General features: G+C 38.1%; 1 long non-coding RNA gene across 1 annotated transcript; it reads left to right on the top strand.

Annotated features, from left to right (window-relative positions):
* Window positions 1–4,994: 4,994 nt before the first annotated feature.
* Window positions 4,995–6,044, top strand: LOC138104576 (uncharacterized). Its single transcript, XR_011148124.1, has 3 exons — window positions 4,995–5,084; window positions 5,582–5,674; window positions 5,889–6,044. It is a non-coding gene; the product is annotated as an uncharacterized lncRNA (long non-coding RNA).
* The last annotated feature ends 3,228 nt before the right edge of the window (window positions 6,045–9,272 follow it).

Here is a 9,272-nt window from a genome sequence, read left to right as displayed (position 1 = left end):
TTTTAATTAGAATAGACTTGTGATTGGTATTAATTTATTGATAAAATTAAGACTCAGAAGACACTGTAGAGATAGATACAGTAAATTAAAGCTGACTTTAAAGATTATTTAATCAAAATGGGTTCAATTTTAAGACTGTGTTAGCTTTACACAGTTGAAAGCTTCACTGATTGCATTAAAATGGCTTTAGACACATGGTGTCAGAGCAGACAGAGTCATAAGTTAGCCAGTTTTCTTCACCAGAAAACAAATTTCATGAAATTTTCAGGACATCATTCATTATACATTTCCTTTTGATGCCTCCTTGAAATGCTCTGCTTCAGACACTTAAAACACAATCAAGATTACATAATCTCAGAAGTATTTTCTTCCTGAGTGTACAGTCCCTGATTTCGCCCCGAGTAATGAGTTTATCAGTTTTATCTATTGATGTGGTCCTAAAATGTGTAAGTAACGTTATAAATGATACTGAAAATCACTAACACAAGGGAGAGTAGAAACCCATTGTTAGTTTACAAACCCTAAATTCTAAACATTTAAGTTGTCTTGCTGTGCCCCAGATTGAAGACTGTTTTACAATCTCAGTGGTAGGCAACTTGGTGGGTGTAAGAAGAGTAGCTGCTTTCGTAAAATATTAGAGTCAGTGTTTTTATCTCATCAGAAGGGCTCTTTGTCTGTTGTGTATAAATGCCACATTTCTACTTTACTGAAGAAGACATTGTTCATGCATCAACCCGGCCAGCATTTTTTATTATGCACTTTTCCCCAACACTTTGTGCAGGTAAATCAGAAGTACATGAAACCCTAAACACTTCCAGTTGCCTTCGATTAAGCATTATTTCAGATTTCTCAGCACTTTGCAGGATCAAGAACACAGAGCATCAAAGCTTACTCTGGCATGAAGACTGAGAAATGGCCACTATGTAAAAACTTCATGGAAGGTTTTTCTGTCTCAAGACCCTTCTGTCATCTGCAGTTATTTGAATCTTCCATAGCAGCAGTGTGAGATTGAATCATGAGCTGGTGTTGCTGCCTGTCAAGGATTTCTGGTCTAGTTGTTGTTAAGGTCTGTAGCCAGTTAATCTCCATTATGCAATAGATAAAATACATGCTTCTCCTCTTGAAAATTAATATCAGTTACAGTATTGATTTTAATCTAGCCCTTTTGTATTAATAAAACACCATGTTTCCAAACAAGCTTTAATTGGTGCATGGAACCAAAATCTTTGCATTAGAGTTCACTAAAGCCAGTCAGTTTTTCTGCACTGCAATAATGGAAGTTTATTTTTTAAAAGGCTATTTACACTAAAGTCTCAAGCTCAGAAAGGCAATAATTTCTCACACATTTCAGCCCCTATATATCAAGTAGAAGATTAATAGTAATTACTTTATTCTAGCATCAGATTATCTGCTAATACTTAGAAGTCTTTGGAATTACAGTTTGTGCTGTGTCAAAGTGAGATGCTTTATTCCTGCTCTGGATAAGGATCATCCTCTGCACAGATTTCAGCATGGCAGATTGAAGATATTAGATGATTCCTATACTTTAACTGGTCTGGTATGATTTTGGTTGTGTATAAAGAAACTGACTATAGACACTCCTTTCCTTTTGAAGTGATTGTTGGGGTTTTGTTGTTTTGGGCTGGGGTTTTTTTAATCTTCTGAGACACCCACCTTGCTTTGGCATCAAAATTGTGACCAACTAACGAGAAATTTTTTGGATCTATATGATAATGGTCACAGTTCTGCTTGTGCCAGTTGAAACCATGTGAATGAAACTTGGCTCTAAACCAAGGCATATAATCTAAAATGTATATGTAGGTGTTCATATTACATCTATGGCATCTAAGCTCCCTTATAGAATGGCTATAGCCATCAGAGACCTACTTAATTCTGGGAACAGAGCTCCTTCAGCAATTCATCTTCAAAGAAAAGTGGCTTCATTCAGTTGACCAAATACAAGCAGGAGGTTGCAGGGTTCCTGTATTGTGTCTGCTACCACTGAGGGGATGTCTCAGATGCCCCAGGCTATCTCAACATTCGACACTTTTGCTTGGGCACCTGAACACTTCTGACAGTCACTGTGTTAGTTTTATAACCTTCCCCATCCCTAGTGCAATCATGAGCACAAAAATTGTTCAGGTGAAGCTGTCCAGAGCTTGACTCTCTAAAAATTTGAGATAATATTCACAAAAAGCATTATTGCATTATATCAGAACATTACATTCTATTCAGCAGAAATGTGCTTTGAAACACAAAGATGTCCATGTATCTTAAGAGCAGAAGGGTGTTTATAGCCTTATGTAAGGATTAAGATGGGAGAAATGGGAGGAGGGAAGAGAGAGACTGGAGGATGCCGTGTGAGAAGGAAAGGAATAAAGGAAAACAGAATGGAAGCAAAAGTAACTGAAGATTACTCAAATGACCCTACAAGAAAATGAACCTGCTTTTCCTGTCATTTTGCTTTTTAGATAGGTTGTGACTGTTCACTAAATATTTCAGGCAGATGGATTCTCTTACAGTTTGTTCATGTTTTTCCAGCTCTAACTTGGAGTTACAAAAATAATACTGTGAATCATGAGAAAGTTTGCAAAATACAATGCCACACACATACCACTGACTTTGTTGCATATATGAAAGCTAAGTTCTGAGGAGAGAACGTGGACCTTAATGTAATATCCCAATACCACTGCAATCAATTGTGAATACCCTCTGGATTTCACAGCGAACAGATTTTGACCTTGAAAGAATAGCTCTGTGTGAGAAAAAGTCCATCACTTAATGCAGTGTTTTGAGTTATTTTATTTGAAATATGTGTGCTGTATTCATATCCCCCAAAAGAAAAGCAAACATTTTTTTGCTTGTCATACTGTTTCAAATGTATATCTACAGGAGAAAAAAATCATATAGGAGCTGTGAATCACATTTTGAATCAAAGCCTTTAAAAGGTGGGAGAAGGCTGAGCCTTCCAGGACCTGCTGCTAGCAGTTCTCATTTTCTGTAAAGTGTAATCAGTTGTGGCACCAGCAGCACGAGAGCTGGATGTTGGTGCTGGCAAAGGAGTTCCTGTTGTGCCTTATGACTGGCTAAACATCTGAAGGGCAAAAGGAATCCTTTTGCTTTAAATATCTAACATTTATTTTAAAATTTAAACATGGAAGCTGTACTGAGAAAGGTACTAAAACTGGTAGGAGCATGGTTTATGGTCTGTCACTGGGGAACCATGTTACTTTCCTGTAGTATGGTACATGCAGGATTAATAAGAATGCTTTGCTATTTCAGGTCTTGTGAAGCAATTTTTTAGGGCCATAAATTTTCCTGGTGATATTTTGTTTGTGCTGTCTGTAGGAAAAAGGGTACCTTTGCATGAAATACTGGATGGCCAAAGGCAAACCACAAAATGAAATCCAGGGGCTGAGGGGGATTTGAAGAAAGGTTAGAAAGGGAAATCTGTGTATTTAACTTAAGAGGTGATGAAACATTCATCTAATTTATAAATCTTTGATGAGTGGGCTTTTGAGGTAGATAAGGATTGTTCAGGACAGCACTGAGCAGAACAGCTGAGAGCAGATAAGAGTTATGCAGAGAAAGAAAAGGCTGTGATAATACATGAGAAAAAGAAAACTTCCTTTGATTGAAGTCTACTTCCTTTGAGTATTAGTCTATGGAATAGTCTTCAAGGACAGCAACAGAAGTATTACTATTTTGAACTCTTTATTAACATTATATTACAGTAGTGAGCAGACTCTAAATGAGATCAAGGTCTTTTTTTACTGAGCCATGGCTGAGAGCAAAATATGTCATGAGATAATCCCTGACTTGGAAATCTAATGAGATTGATAAAGCATATTAAAAAGATAAGAAAAGTGAAGGCAGGAGAGATTTCCTAAGGTTACAACCCAAGTAAGTGATGGATTTATTTATTACTAATTTATCTAAGGAAATAAAGCCACAATACATAGACTTTAAAAGTACAGCTGTGTACTAAGAGGAGATGATCCAAACAACCCTTTCCTGTGGAAAACTCTCCCATTTGCTATAATTATCTCACATAAGCAGAGTACACAGTGGCATTGTGAGTGCATTGTAGGTTATTAGCATTTACCTCATAATAAGAACTGTGTTACACATTAACACTGAACATTGTAAGCTCCTCTTAACAACTTACAGATAGTTAATACATTTCCCTCATTGTTTTCCATTGCTGAAAAATGCATGAAAATGAAGTTAAGAGAAACGTCCCTCTAGTGAGGGTTGCATAACTCCAGTCAAGACACTGCAATACCCTCTAGTTTTATGTAGGTTATCTTTTCTTTAATAAGTGTACACTTATTTAGGAAGACCATATGATGCTTAAAATTTTTTAGGAAGCCTGGAAAGCTTTGGTAATCCTGCAGTTCTCTGTGATTGCTGAGACAAAAGCTCTGTCTGGCAGGGGGCCATGTTTCACAATCAGAATTACCAAAAACCAGCACATTTATGTGCTGACTCTTAGCTCTTAGGAACAATATTTATGTCAAAGAATGTATTATACCACATGTCAGAAAATACTACTCATGTTCCTAGTTTTCTTTTTTAATGACAAAATGCAGGATCAAGGTCCTAGAAGTACACATAATATTGTACAAATGCAGTTTTCAAATACTGAAGGAAGATGCATTAAGTAATACACCTCACAATTTGCTGACTTTTTGCACCCATTACAGAGATGAGATAAAAAAAAATATTTAAGAGAAGATTTGCTTAGAAGAGAATGAGCATTTGCAGGCTCATATAGCCCTCTGGCAGAATTGTGCAGTAGCAGATATATTTTTATGTACAGAAATATTGTGGAACTTGTTTTAAAAAATTACCGTTTCTTAGGATATACTTAACTTTGTGTAGATAAGTAGTTCTTTTTGGTCTTCATTTCTTTTTCTTTACATTTTACCCCCTTCTTCTCTGTTTCCTGTATCTAATTTTCTATTGTCTTTTATGTCCTTTTTTTAAAGAGTATTGCTCCCTGCACCATGCCTCTGCCTTTCATGGCTTGTCTCTGGTTCTTCCCAGAAAACTGCAAAGGAAATCTGCACAACAGAAAATCAGTGAGTTTAAAATGAAAAAGGGTGCTGGTGGAGCATTCATCACACATTTATATGCCTCTATACATGTCTACAAAAAACCCCAAACCTAAAAATCTGTGTTCCATAAAATCACCTTTCAGGTTTTAAGACAGCTGAAGATACACAGAAACATATTGTGGGAATGAAACACTTAAAGATAGATAAATTATTATTCAGTGGGATTGTCTCAAGTTTCTTGGGTACACAGAACCCACAGTTCCTTTTCTCATTATATTTCCCTTTTTTTTTTTTTTTTTTTTGAGTGCAGCTCTTGAAATATGCTTGACATTGTGCAGAGACAGAGGCACAGGTTCAGTTGCAATGTATGTGCAGTGTAAATACATGAGAGAAGTACCCTGTAAACCCTTGTCACTGTTTCCTTCCTTCACCCAAAGGATTTCTCCTGATTGTCCCTTCTCTCCAAGTGCAAAATGTCCCTGGACAGATGTTTAAGGGGATGTTTCTTTCCTTCACCTCAGATCACCATCTGGCAGATTCCTGTTCATCAAGACCCCACAGGAGAGGATGAAGACTCAGATGGGAACTGGTACATTGATGGTTCTGCCTAAAAGGTAGGGACTTACCCACGTTTCTGTTCTGTGCTCCTCCCTTGCTGTTTCCTCTCCTTGCAACCTTCACGCACTGCTTACAATCTTCCATTTCTCAGAGAACCTGTAGGTTTGTCATTTTTCCCTTTCCTCCTCTTTTGTATCTTACACACCTGACATGAAGTGCTTTTGTTTCTCATTTTGATTACTTTTTGCTTCCTCCTTTCTCTACCTGCAGACTCCTGTAATGCTGCTGAGTCCTTCAGCTCCTTTCCTCAGAGGACACTAATATTTGGGATGAGAAGACATAGACATCCCTGCAGTTGGGCAGCTGACAGTAACTATGGCATGTGCTGCTTGCCAAAGTTGTCTCCAGTTCTGATTGGGGGCTACATTTAGCAGTGATCAACTTTTGGTAATTGTAATTGAGGCTTTTAAAAACCATGTGGCATTAGTAATTATAGATGTTAGTCTTTTCTTTCCTTTCCAGTGCTTGTGGCTGTAGATGAAACATTTTCCACAACACACTATGGAAAATTTAAAGTCACAGGAGAACTAGAACTTTCAGAAAAATCCCCAGAGACTGACAAGCTGTATGATAAAACCTGATGAGCTGGTGACAGAGCAGGGTGCTGTAGAAATGTCAGCCAGTGCTGCAGCTCCAGCTGCACACACTTGAGAACTGGAGTTCAGGGAGATTAATCCCTCATCAGAAACACAGACCCTTTATACCTCCTATGAGTGGTTGGGCATAATAAGAGATATTGACATCTCTGAAAAGATGGTGAATGTACAGAAAGCAAGTTAGAGAGCACTCACATGCCTGTGCATAAGGGTTGCAGCTGATCTGCCTGCAGTACCTTAAGTGCATCTGGCTTAGATGTACAGAATACTCACAGCAACAGTGTTTGGCAAATGGTTATATAGCTGCAGTGAAGCCTCAGGCATCATTGCTCTTGGTACTTAAGACAGCTACCTTAGAGCTAATTATCTCTCTCTGTGCTCTAGTCATGCTCTCTGAAAGAAGTCATCCATCAGGAGGTGCTTGGTGTGTCACATGAATCTTCAGTGGACTCTTCAAGGTGCCAGCCACTGTCCTACCAGACACCAGCTCCTCCTCGCTGATCTGAACAAGGATACATGGACATCAGGGAGGCTGAGGTGGAACAGCCTCCTCCCCTGCCCTGCCTCTGTGTAGGGTGGCAATAACACCTTGCTGTGGGATGTTTCATGGGGCAGCACTGTGCAAGTGAGAGAGAACACTGGCAGGATGGGCAGCAATTCCAGCACAGTGTCCTTTGCAATTTCGCTGTGCAGAAACTGCCCTTTTTGTGCCGTTCACCAAAATGCGGAAACTTGTAAAATATGGTGCTGTCTCAAAATTATTTATGTGCAAGCTCAGAAGGAATGTGATAAGCTCCATTGGGAAAAGGCAAAACTAGGTAAACAGGCAACACCACTGAGAATGAAGCTGAAGCTTGACAAGCACAATATAAAGCACAATGAAAGGAATGATTTAAGTTATAAGTACACACAGATGGTCCCTGAATTAGCCTTAGTCTCAAGCAGTAGAGAATTGGATTTTGCAGCAAACAGCTCTCAGTCTGCTCAGAGATTGGGAAAGCAAAAGCATTTAGCTACATTAAGGATGAGAGAAAATTATGTGTTCAAAATCAGGGCTTGTACATACATGTCGACATATGGCAGTGATTTCCAAAGTGTTTAAATAAATGGGACTGGCAATCAGACTATTTTTTCACATCACCTAAATGGAGATTAGAAAGTCTGTAGGTAATTAATTTCATGGAAATAAGGGGGGAACTTACTTGTCAACATCTATAAACACCAACCTGCTTGCTCCCAGCCCTCATCAGTGCAAAAGGCATTGAAAACCAGATTGCCTTTTACAGATAATCACTGTTACCTCTGTCTTCCATGACTGGAGAAAAACAACTTAAATTAACAGTCTGGTAAAGCAAGTCTGGATTTCAGGCTGCCCTGTGCAGGGTAGTTGCCTGGGTATAGTTCAGACCATTTCCTTCTTGAGCTCCCTATCCCACTGGTTCTGGGCAGCTCCTCACTGGGTGTGGGAAGCTGAATAGCCCTGTTAGGAAATATTTACTTTATATAGGCTTTATAGGCTTTATATGGGTGTCATCTTAAAGATTTTGAGAATTTCACTCTGAGAGGTATCTCACTGTGTTTAGATAGGAAACCTGAGTATTTAAGGCAGATGCAGTGATTCAATCTTTTGGACCAAATGCTTGTTTGTACATCTTTAGACAGTAATTTGAACACTACAAAATTCATGTGCTACTGAATCAGCAATATGTGGCTCAGTATCCCTAAAGATCTGAACACTGTAAAAACCCTGAGTCATGAGTTTTAACTAGGGACTTTTTTAAGACTGGAATTCTCCTCAAGGAAACACATTTCAAATGATCAGAACTACTGTGAAAGCAGAAAAGTTGTGGCCAATGGATGGCTGCAGACACTGATGACCTAGATATAGATGAAATATTAATAGAAGACCATCATGACTCAAGACCAAATGACAAATATTACTCATTATGACCAAGAGATCAACTTTAAGCAAAAACCCATTCAAATCAATAATCAGAACTGAAACTAGACAGGGAATGTATGAAAATAATTTCTGCTCTGCAATACATACATAAAAAAAGTTGTGTGGTCCCCTTCTGAAATCACAGGTTTATTTTCATAAATGCTTCAAACCTGCAAGGTTAATCTGTAGCAAAGGATAAATAGCCTTCAAAAAGGAATAATTAGACAATAATAGTTGCACCATAGGCCATTATTTGAAAAATAATATAAAACCCCACATCTAAATACCCTCACTATTGCATTTACTACCCAGTAACTCTCAAGTTACCCGAGTTCCAATAAAACATTCAGGCACAGCAAAGCTAAAAAGCATACACAGCACAAAGCATTTTTTAGATAGTCAAAAATGGTATTGCATACAATTGAAAATGAGAGATGTAATTTAACTCTACATATAGATGTAGTATCTGGTAGCAGACACCTGCATTTGTACAGCTAAAATCCAGGAAGGCCAACAAACCACAGGGAACAGCATTTGGCATGGCAGCTCCCCACTATCATGTGTGGAAATAACCATCATTGTCAAAGTCATGTCCTGCTTTTCAGTAACCTCACATTTTAATGGCGTTATGATGTTACTTTTCAGGAGCCTCAATGAATTTGCTTTGGTATTTTAATGAGATTATACATTAGGATTGCCATTTGCTTTCCCAGAAATAGCTATTATACTGCTTTGTGCCCACACAATAGTACCTTCATACCTCCACATTGGCAATAAAACTTCTTTCCGATGTAATCTCAAGGAACAGTGATTTTATATTAACTTAAATAGGGCCTGCTAAATATATACGAATACTGCTTTGCCTCCCCAGGACTGTGTGTTATTCGCAGCATGAATGCAAACATATCTCAAGAAATAAAATCATAAAGTTGTGTGTTATAAAATGAATGGGGAGAACAATGTTACTATACATTACTCAGGTACTTCATGCTGTAAATCAGCTGGAAAACCTTGCATAAATCAAATAACTGAAAATAGTATGAACCTGAATTTTCT

Source organism: Aphelocoma coerulescens, chromosome 1A (assembly GCF_041296385.1).
Source record: "Aphelocoma coerulescens isolate FSJ_1873_10779 chromosome 1A, UR_Acoe_1.0, whole genome shotgun sequence".
NCBI classification, from domain to species: domain Eukaryota; kingdom Metazoa; phylum Chordata; class Aves; order Passeriformes; family Corvidae; genus Aphelocoma; species Aphelocoma coerulescens.
This window is presented reverse-complemented; position numbering and strand designations above follow the sequence as displayed.